The sequence below is a fragment of the Carassius gibelio genome, chromosome B19 (genome assembly GCF_023724105.1).
Source record: "Carassius gibelio isolate Cgi1373 ecotype wild population from Czech Republic chromosome B19, carGib1.2-hapl.c, whole genome shotgun sequence".
Lineage (NCBI taxonomy): Eukaryota > Metazoa > Chordata > Actinopteri > Cypriniformes > Cyprinidae > Carassius > Carassius gibelio.
In genome coordinates, this window is record NC_068414.1 from 7442759 (window position 1) to 7454462 (window position 11704).

The 11704-nt window shown below is 41.0% G+C and overlaps 1 long non-coding RNA gene and 1 other non-coding gene across 2 annotated transcripts; one reads left to right on the plus strand and one right to left on the minus strand.

Annotated features, from left to right (window-relative positions):
* Positions 1–5087: 5087 nt before the first annotated feature.
* On the minus strand, positions 5088–7872 carry LOC127979249 (uncharacterized). Its single transcript, XR_008158766.1, has 3 exons — positions 7651–7872; positions 6818–6968; positions 5088–6707 (listed from the first exon to the last, which is right to left on the minus strand). It is a non-coding gene; the product is annotated as an uncharacterized LOC127979249 (long non-coding RNA).
* Positions 7873–11589: 3717 nt separating this feature from the next.
* On the plus strand, positions 11590–11704 carry LOC127980877 (U5 spliceosomal RNA). Its single transcript, XR_008159878.1, has one exon. It is a non-coding gene; the product is annotated as a U5 spliceosomal RNA (small nuclear RNA).

The following is an 11704-nucleotide window of genomic DNA, read 5'->3' on the forward strand; positions in this document are numbered from 1 at the left end:
AAAAGAACCAGCTCTCCCCGTCGGGGAATCGAACCCCGGTCTTCCGCATGACAGGCGGAGATACTGTCCACTATACTAACGAGGAGCCATGCATGCTGCCGTTTCTCCCCCAACTGACGGCACTGCACTGACATAACTAAACAATGCATGGCTTCTTCTGACGCAGACCCAGCCCTAGCACCGTAAAATTTCTGATGGACCCATCATTAGCTGAAGTCGCATAACACTTGGAACACTACCCGTAGCAGGGGTCATTGTTTGGACTCTTTTTTTTTTTTTTTTTTTTTTTTTTAAATTGCGCTTTAAACAAAAATATTGCGTCAATGCAACTGAACAACATTAATTAGGAACACAGTGTGTCAAAAAGCAAAATGACAGTTAAAGGCATTTCGTTATTGAACTCTTTGATGACATCATTCAGCTAAGTTCAGTTTAAATAGTATCTGTGCAATAATTTGCAATCAAGTCAACGATATCGCTGTACATGAAGTGTCCCCAGCTCCGCCTGCCAGAAGCGACAGAGGCAAGAAACCAAAACTCGATCGGTGAAAGGATGGAGAAAAAACCCGGTGAGAAACCAGGCTCAGTCGGGAAGACAGTTCTCACCTTGTCAGACGAAACAGGTAGATCAGCTCCAGGCTGCAGGAATGTCAGACTGTGCAGAAGAATCATCTGTTTCCTGTGGTCTTGTCCAGGTGGTCTTTACAGGGGATTTGTATCTGCGGCTCATCTAGTTGTCACGGTCTCCGCTGTGTTTCTGGGCCATAGAGGTCCTTTCTAGGTGTTGGACCCATCATTAGCTGAAGTCGCATAACACTTGCAACACTACCCGTAGCAGGGGTCATTGTTTGGACTCTTTTTTATTTTTTTGTTTTTTTTTAATTGCGCTTTAAACAAAAAGTATTGCGTCAATGCAACTGAACAACATTAATTAGGAACACAGTGCGTCAAAAAGCAAAATGACAGTTAAAGGCATTTCGTTATTGAACTCTTTGATGACATCATTCAGCTAAGTTCAGTTTAAATAGTATCTGTGCAATAATTTGCAATCAAGTCAACGATATCGCTGTACATGAAGTGTCCTCAGCTCCGCCTGCCAGAAGCGACAGAGGCAAGAAACCAAAACTCGATCGGTGAAAGGATGGAGAAAAAACCCGGTGAGAAACCAGGCTCAGTCGGGGAGACAGTTCTCACCTTGTCAGACGAAACCGGTAGATCAGCTCCAGGCTGCAGGAATGTCAGACTGTGCAGAAGAATCATCTGTTTCCTGTGGTCTTGTCCAGGTGGTCTTTACAGGGGATTTGTATCTGCGGCTCATCTAGTTGTCACGGTCTCCGCTGTGTTTCTGGGCCATAGAGGTCCTTTCTAGGTGTTGATCCAACATCTTCTCTGGATACGGACTGGATCCGGGTGACTGAAGCGGATACAGACTGGATCTGGTGGCTACGGTGACCTCGGAATAAGGGATTTCTTTAAAAGACTTTTTTTTTCATATAAGATTTTATCCAACTTTTCAGACAGAGGCAGGAGAAAGAGATTGCCTTGATTGGGCTTTTGGTTATTATAGGCACTCTCTGCGTTTGACCACTTCGTGTTTATTTAGCCGGATGGGAAGGCAGCGCTTTCTTGTACGTGACGGGATGCAAATTCTTGAAGGCTCTCTTTAGTGACGGGTCCAAACAAAGATCTCATCTGCTCCTCTAGCCCTATCGGCGACTCGTGCACTTCGAGCCTTCTTAGTGACGGCGCAAGTTGCTGACTGCTGACTGCGTTGGTGGTATAGTGGTGAGCATAGCTGCCTTCCAAGCAGTTGACCCGGATTCGATTCCCGGCCAACGCATGTCCTTTGGCTCGGGCTGACGTCGAAGCAGAACTCCCTCTGTGACCTGTGCCTCCACCCAAAACTTTTGGATGGAATAATTTCGGATGGACCCATCATTAGCTGAAGTCGCATAACACTTGCAACACTACCCGTAGCAGGGGTCATTGTTTGGACTCTTTTTTTTTTATTTTTATTTTTTAATTGCGCTTTAAACAAAAAGTATTGTGTCAATGCAACTGAACAACATTTATTAGGAACACAGTGCGTCAATAAAGCTACTGACTTCCGCCTGCGTTGGTGGTATAGTGGTGAGCATAGCTGCCTTCCAAGCAGTTGACCCGGGTTCGATTCCCGGCCAACGCATGTCCTTTGGCTCGGGCTGACGTCGAAGCAGAACTCCTTCTGTGACCTGCGACTCCAACCAAACATTTTGGATGGATCATTCGGAAGACGAAAAGAACTAGCTCTCCCCGTCGGGGAATCGAACCCCGGTCTTCCGCGTGACAGGCGGAGATACTGTCCACTATACTAACGAGGAGCCGTGCATGCTGCCGTTTCTCCCCCAACTGACGGCACTGCACTGACATAACTAAACAATGCATGGCTTCTTCTGACGCAGACCCAGCCCTAGCACCGTAAAATTTCTGATGGACCCATCATTAGCTGAAGTCGCATAACACTTGGAACACTACCCGTAGCAGGGGTCATTGTTTGGACTCTTTTTTTTTTTTCTTTTTTTTTTTTAAATTGCGCTTTAAACAAAAAGTATTGCGTCAATGCAACTGAACAACATTAATTAGGAACACAGTGCGTCAAAAAGCAAAATGACAGTTAAAGGCATTTCGTTATTGAACTCTTTGATGACATCATTCAGCTAAGTTCAGTTTAAATAGTATCTGTGCAATAATTTGCAATCAAGTCAACGATATCGCTGTACTTGAAGTGTCCCCAGCTCCGCCTGCCAGAAGCGACAGAGGCAAGAAACCGAAACTCGATTGGTGAAAGGATGGAGAAAAAACCCGGTGAGAAACCAGGCTCAGTCGGGGAGACAGTTCTCCCCTTGTCAGACGAAACAGGTAGATCAGCTCCAGGCTGCAGGAATGTCAGACTGTGCAGAAGAATCATCTGTTTCCTGTGGTCTTGTCCAGGTGGTCTTTACAGGGGATTTGTATCTGCGGCTCATCTAGTTGTCACGGTCTCCGCTGTGTTTCTGGGCCATAGAGGTCCTTTCTAGGTGTTGATCCAACATCTTCTCTGGATACGGACTGGATCCGGGTGACTGAAGCGGATACAGACTGGATCTGGTGGCTACGGTGACCTCGGAATAAGGGATTTCTCCTCTAGCCCTATCGGCGACTCGTGCACTTCGAGCCTTCTTAGTGACGGCGCAAGTTGCTGACTGCTGACTGCGTTGGTGGTATAGTGGTGAGCATAGCTGCCTTCCAAGCAGTTGACCCGGATTCGATTCCCGGCCAACGCATGTCCTTTGGCTCGGGCTGACGTCGAAGCAGAACTCCCTCTGTGACCTGTGCCTCCACCCAAAACTTTTGGATGGAATAATTTCGGATGGACCCATCATTAGCTGAAGTCGCATAACACTTGCAACACTACCCGTAGCAGGGGTCATTGTTTGGACTCTTTTTTTTTTTTTTAATTGCGCTTTAAACAAAAAGTATTGTGTCAATGCAACTGAACAACATTTATTAGGAACACAGTGCGTCAATAAAGCTACTGACTTCCGCCTGCGTTGGCGGTCTCCGCTGTGTTTCTGGGCCATAGAGGTCCTTTCTAGGTGTTGATCCAACATCTTCTCTGGATACGGACTGGATCCGGGTGACTGAAGCGGATACAGACTGGATCTGGTGGCTACGGTGACCTCGGAATAAGGGATTTCTTTAAAAGACTTTTTTTTTCATATAAGATTTTATCCAACTTTTCAGACAGAGGCATGAGAAAGAGATTGCCTTGATTGGGCTTTTGGTTATTATAGGCACTCTCTGCGTTTGACCACTTCGTGTTTATTTAGCCGGATGGGAAGGCAGCGCTTTCTTGTACGTGACGGGATGCAAATTCTTGAAGGCTCTCTTTAGTGACGGGTCCAAACAAAGATCTCATCTGCTCCTCTAGCCCTATCGGCGACTCGTGCACTTCGAGCCTTCTTAGTGACGGCGCAAGTTGCTGACTGCTGACTGCGTTGGTGGTATAGTGGTGAGCATAGCTGCCTTCCACGACCCGGCCAGTCGCGGATAGGTGTAGAGCGCTGACTAGCCAATAGAAACGAAGGAAATTGCAGGGAGGCGGGACGAGTAAAATACACAGAATTAGAGGTTCGAATCCCGTCTCGGCCACAAATACTATAAAATGAGTTCATATTCGTTTTTTCATCTAGATACACTTTAATTATGATTAACATATAATAAACAAACTTTGTGAACAGATAAAATAAATCTTGTAATAACTGTTTTTTGTACGATGTACAAAATGTGCAACAATCTTAATAAACATGTACATTATAATAGGGAATAGTTATTTTTAATATAGAAAATTTGAATAATTAAAAATAACATTTTGATAATGGTTCAGGCCTTTATTTTTAAAGAGACATCTATTTATATTTGTATAACTGTGCACAGAAAACCCATATATATAAAATAAAACAAAAACTCACAAAAAAAGTAAGTTTTTCATTTTATTTATAATAGAGTAATATACTTAAAAATGAAAATAAAAATTAACCAAAATAAAATAATCATAGATTATTAAACAACACCTACAAATATAATACAAATAAAGATGTGGAGAACAGAAAAACAATAAAAATATGTTTTACATTAAATAATTTTTTATGTTTAATAGTAACAGTTATAACATTCAGTGTTTACATATCTATAACACATGTATACATGTTTTAATCAATAAATTAAAAAAAAACTTAACACGCAGTTCAATACAGTTCAAACAAGGCCAAATGCTTACGGTATTTTAATTAACAAATTGAAATACATGAAACTATTTAAATGTATAGATTCAACAACAACAACAATAATAAAATCTAAAGTTGTGGAGAACACAGAAAAAATATATAACACTACCAGTTAAATGTTTTTGAACAGTAAGATTTTTAATTCTCACCAAGCCTGCCTTTATTTGATCCAAAGTACAGTAAAAGCAATTATATTGTTGGAATATTTTTACTAGTTAAAATAACTGCTTTCTATTTGAATATATAGTAAAATGTATTTTATTTTTTATGTGATGTGCAGCTGTATTTTCAACATCATTACTCAAGTCTTCAGTGTCACATAATCTTCAGAATATGATTTACTGCTCAAGAAAAACAATCCCCCAGGGATTCTTTAAATAGAAAGATCTGCATTTATTTGAAATAAAAAGCTTTCTTAACAATATAGATTATACCATTCTTTTGGGTGGAAAGAAATGACAGAAATTAACGCCTTTTTTTTAGCAAGGATGATTTAAATTGATTAAAAGTGATGATAAAGATGAAAAATGTTGATGATGAAAATTAAAAAAAAAAAACATATATACACATATATATATAGTAAGATTTGAGTAGATTTGAGCAGTAAACCATCATATTATTCTGATTTCTGAAGATCATGTGACACTGAAGACTGGAGGAATGATGCTGACCATTCAGCTGCACATCAGAGATATAAAATACAGTATATATTCAAATATATAGACTTCCTGATAATGTTCGGGGTTCAGACACACTGTCTCTGTTTAAATCTAGATTAAAAACACATCTCTTTCGCCAAGCTTTCAAATAATATATCTCTTAAATTGTGAGTGCATTATTATTCTTTATCTTTGGTTAAACTAATTAATTTTACTTTGATGGATCAGCAGCTATGCTAATGATGTCTCTATTTGTTTCTATGTTTTGCCACGGGATTTACACAAGCTCCAGTCTGGATCCAGAACACCTGAGAAGAGATGATGCTGACCCTCAGAGGACCTCAGATGATGCTAACCCTGAATCAACAAACAGACTAACAAATATTGCTACACATGTGACTACATCATATAATAATTATTAATTATTCATAATATTAATAATGTTCATAGTCTGGCTGACTACGTACGACTACTTGTATTCATTTTTCTAAAAATCCTGTCAAACGTGCACAAACTGACAGTCACCGCCTTAATCTACTACTAAATATTGTAGAAACATAATTTTCTGTAAAGTTGCTTTGCAACGATTTGTATTGTAAAAATTGCTATACAAATAAACTTGAATTGAATTGAAATAGAAAGCAGCTGATTTAAAATAGTAAGAATGTTTAAAATGCTACTGTTTTTGCTGTACTTTTGGATAAAATAAAGGCAGGCTTGGTGAGCAGAAGAGACTCCTCAAAAAACATTACAAATCTTACTGCTGAAAAACATTTGACTGGTAGAGTATTTTAAATAAAATATTTATTTACAGAGTTTAATAATAGCCGTAACTAACATTGTAAACTAACATGTTTACAAAACTGAGCAAGATAAAATAACAATACAGAGTCGATACAATTAATTAACACACTAAAGTACAGTGTAAACAAGGCCAATACTTCTGATGTTTTATTTAACAAATGGAAATCAATTAAATAATTTAAAATTGTAGATTAAACAACAACAGCTACAATAATATTAATAATAATACAATTTAAAGTTGTGGAAAACACAGAAGAAGAAAGAAAAAGCCTTTGACCTGTTTAAGAAGATCCTTGCTCCTATGGTGCATTGCCAAGAGATGTTCACGGGCAATTCTCAACAGATCTGTCCATCTATGGTCCAACACGAAGACCAGCTGTTCTGAGGGGTCCAGTGTGAGCTGATCGAGGGACGCTTTTATGGCCAATGGTGTGGTGTTCTACAGAAGATTAACAGGATTACTTTATTAAAATATAACGTCTTGGTGTTGTGTGCACATTGAGAGAGACAGTTTACACACATAAGGGCCTGTATGAATTATTTATTTACCTGCATCTGGAAGAAACCCTTCTGACCTTTGATCCTCCACTGACAAAGTGTCTGGTGTGATGTTTTGGTGGACTGAGAGTGAGACCATCTTTAGGGTGACCTACTCTGTGGAGGAGGGTGTCTTGACAGAGCACGCATCATCTAAACATTCCTGAAATATAGATTCCAATTAAATATATCAAATGTATTTTATAATTCATAATATATATATATATATATACCATTGTAATATTATATTTATTTGGATATATATGCAACAGTAGAATTGCATTTTTATTTGTACAATTTTAAATGTTTTTTTTTACATTTGAATATATTTTCTAATCATTGTAATTTATTCCTGTTATGAAAAGCTGAATTTTCAGAATTATTATTCCAGTCTCTGAAAATAATGTGCTTTTATCATTGTAGAGACAATGATAATATCAACATTGATTACAATAAGAAATGTTTTGTGAGCAAATAATCAATGATTTCTGGATCATATGACACACTGAAGAGTATAAATGATGCATCACAGAAATAAAGTTAATTTAACATAGGAAATAGTTATTTTAAGTTGTACCACACAGTAAATGTTGACATATATACATATACATATACATATACATATATACATACATATATATATACATATACACACACACACACATATATATATATATATATATATATATATATATATTGCACTAAAGTCTTGAAAATCACATAACATTCAAAACAGTTGCTATAATTAATCACATAAATATGATTATATGATAATATAATAAGTAATTAATTATACGTTTTTTTTTAGTTTAGTTTTTTAAAAAGAAACACAGAATTCACTTTACCTGCTTGTTGGGAGTTTGGCAGCGTATGTTGTTCAAACAAAACAATTTCGTGAAGAAATCTCCGATCGTAAAACGCGTCTCCTCTCCTTCAGAGCGAATGATTGACAGATGAGTATCCGCTGTTTGAATTCCGCGCCACGGAAGAGGCGAAACAGCGCCGGGAAATCTACGTGTGGCCACAAATATATCACATCCGTAGTGTTAAGCACTACCATAGAGAATGAATGGGAAAAGTTAAGAGAAGTTAAGCTTAACTATTTTCGGCTCCCGCGACGCGGGTTCGATTCCCGGCCAACGCATGTCCTTTGGCTCGGGCTGACGTCGAAGCAGAACTCCTTCTGTCATTGTTTGGACTCTTTTTTTTTTTTTTTTTTTAATTGCGCTTTAAACAAAAAGTATTGTGTCAATGCAACTGAACAACATTAATTAGGAACACAGTGCGTCAATAAAGCTACTGACTTCCGCCTGCGTTGGTGGTATAGTGGTGAGCATAGCTGCCTTCCAAGCAGTTGACCAGGGTTCGATTCCCGGCCAACGCATGTCCTTTGGCTCGGGCTGACGTCGAAGCAGAACTCCTTCTGTGACCTGCGACTCCAACCAACCATTTTGGATGGATCATTCGGAAGACGAAAAGAACCATCTCTCCCCGTCGGGGAATCGAACCCCGGTCTTCCACGTGACAGGCGGAGATACTGTCCACTATACTAACGAGGAGCCGTGCATACTGCTGTTTCTCCCCCAACTGACGGCACTGCACTGACATAACTAAACAATGCATGGCTTCTTCTGACGCAGACCCAGCCCTAGCACCGTAAAATTTCTGATGGACCCATCATTAGCTGAAGTCGCATAACACTTGGAACACTACCCGTAGCAGGGGTCATTGTTTGGACTCTTTTTTTTTTTTTTTTTTAAATTGCGCTTTAAACAAAAAGTATTGCGTCAATGCAACTGAACAACATTAATTAGGAACACAGTGCGTCAAAAAGCAAAATGACAGTTAAAGGCATTTCGTTATTGAACTCTTTGATGACATCATTCAGCTAAGTTCAGTTTAAATAGTATCTGTGCAATAATTTGCAATCAAGTCAACGATATCGCTGTACATGAAGTGTCCCCAGCTCCGCCTGCCAGAAGCGACAGAGGCAAGAAACCAAAACTCGATCGGTGAAAGGATGGAGAAAAAACCCGGTGAGAAACCAGGCTCAGTCGGGGAGACAGTTCTCCCCTTGTCAGACGAAACCAGTAGATCAGCTCCAGGCTGCAGGAATGTCAGACTGTGCAGAAGAATCATCTGTTTCCTGTGGTCTTGTCCAGGTGGTCTTTACAGGGGATTTGTATCTGCGGCTCATCTAGTTGTCACGGTCTCCGCTGTGTTTCTGGGCCATAGAGGTCCTTTCTAGGTGTTGATCCACCATCTTCTCTGGATACGGACTGGATCCGGGTGACTGAAGCGGATACAGACTGGATCTGGTGGCTACGGTGACCTCGGAATAAGGGATTTCTTTAAAAGACTTTTTTTTTCATATAAGATTTTATCCAACTTTTCAGATAGAGGCATGAGAAAGAGATTGCCTTGATTGGGCTTTTGGTTATTATAGGCACTCTCTGCGTTTGACCACTTCGTGTTTATTTAGCCGGATGGGAAGGCAGCGCTTTCTTGTACGTGACGGGATGCAAATTCTTGAAGGCTCTATTTAGTGACGGGTCCAAACAAAGATCTCATCTGCTCCTCTAGCCCTATCGGCGACTCGTGCACTTCGAGCCTTCTTAGTGACGGCGCAAGTTGCTGACTGCTGACTGCGTTGGTGGTATAGTGGTGAGCATAGCTGCCTTCCAAGCAGTTGACCCGGATTCGATTCCCGGCCAACGCATGTCCTTTGGCTCGGGCTGACGTCGAAGCAGAACTCCCTCTGTGACCTGTGCCTCCACCCAAAACTTTTGGATGGAATAATTTCGGATGGACCCATCATTAGCTGAAGTCGCATAACACTTGCAACACTACCCGTAGCAGGGGTCATTGTTTGGACTCTTTTTTTTTTTTTTTTTTTTTTTTTTTTTTTTATTGCGCTTTAAACAAAAAGTATTGTGTCAATGCAACTGAACAACATTAATTAGGAACACAGTGCGTCAATAAAGCTACTGACTTCCGCCTGCGTTGGTGGTATAGTGGTGAGCATAGCTGCCTTCCAAGCAGTTGACCCGGGTTCGATTCCCGGCCAACGCATGTCCTTTGGCTCGGGCTGACGTCGAAGCAGAACTCCTTCTGTCATTGTTTGGACTCTTTTTTTTTTTTTTTTTTTATTGCGCTTTAAACAAAAAGTATTGTGTCAATGCAACTGAACAACATTAATTAGGAACACAGTGCGTCAATAAAGCTACTGACTTCCGCCTGCGTTGGTGGTATAGTGGTGAGCATAGCTGCCTTCCAAGCAGTTGACCCGGGTTCGATTCCCGGCCAACGCATGTCCTTTGGCTCGGGCTGACGTCGAAGCAGAACTCCTTCTGTCATTGTTTGGACTCTTTTTTTTTTTTTTTTTTTTATTGCGCTTTAAACAAAAAGTATTGTGTCAATGCAACTGAACAACATTAATTAGGAACACAGTGCGTCAAGAAAGCTACTGACTTCTGCCTGCGTTGGTGGTATAGTGGTGAGCATAGCTGCCTTCCAAGCAGTTGACCCGGGTTCGATTCCCGGCCAACGCATGTCCTTTGGCTCGGGCTGACGTCGAAGCAGAACTCCTTCTGTGACCTGCGACTCCAACCAACCATTTTGGATGGATCATTCGGAAGACGAAAAGAACCATCTCTCCCCGTCGGGGAATCGAACCCCGGTCTTCCGCGTGACAGGCGGAGATACTGTCCACTATACTAACGAAGAGCCGTGCATGCTGCCGTTTCTCCCCCAACTGACGGCACTGCACTGACATAACTAAACAATGCATGGCTTCTTCTGACGCAGACCCAGCCCTAGCACCGTAAAATTTCTGATGGACCCATCATTAGCTGAAGTCGCATAACACTTGGAACACTACCCGTAGCAGGGGTCATTGTTTGGACTCTTTTTTTTTTTTTTTTTTTTTTTTTTTTAAATTGCGCTTTAAACAAAAAGTATTGCGTCAATGCAACTGAACAACATTAATTAGGAACACAGTGCGTCAAAAAGCAAAATGACAGTTAAAGGCATTTCGTTATTGAACTCTTTGATGACATCATTCAGCTAAGTTCAGTTTAAATAGTATCTGTGCAATAATTTGCAATCAAGTCAACGATATCGCTGTACATAAAGTGTCCCCAGCTCCGCCTGCCAGAAGCGACAGAGGCAAGAAACCAAAACTCGATTGGTGAAAGGATGGAGAAAAAACCCGGTGAGAAACCAGGCTCAGTCGGGGAGACAGTTCTCCCCTTGTCAGACGAAACCAGTAGATCAGCTCCAGGCTGCAGGAATGTCAGACTGTGCAGAAGAATCATCTGTTTCCTGTGGTCTTGTCCAGGTGGTCTTTACAGGGGATTTGTATCTGCGGCTCATCTAGTTGTCACGGTCTCCGCTGTGTTTCTGGGCCATAGAGGTCCTTTCTAGGTGTTGATCCACCATCTTCTCTGGATACGGACTGGATCCGGGTGACTGAAGCGGATACAGACTGGATCTGGTGGCTACGGTGACCTCGGAATAAGGGATTTCTTTAAAAGACTTTTTTTTTCATATAAGATTTTATCCAACTTTTCAGATAGAGGCATGAGAAAGAGATTGCCTTGATTGGGCTTTTGGTTATTGGTGGACCGAGGGGACTTTTTTGAGTTTTACTTCTCCCTTTTGGAGTAGGGGGGGGGGGGGGTGCTGACGAAACACATGTGGGCAGGCGTTGTCACCCTTGATGACCCTTGGCGAGCGTAGTAGTTTAACAGAGGCAGCGCACAGGCCCGAGGGTTTGGAGACACAGCTCGAGTTTCTCTTCATTGTCGCATAAATCTTTCGCCTTTTACTAAAGATTTCCGTGGAGGGGAACTTTTGCGAGTGACCTGTATTTTTGGGTGCTCTGCTCACAGCAGAGCT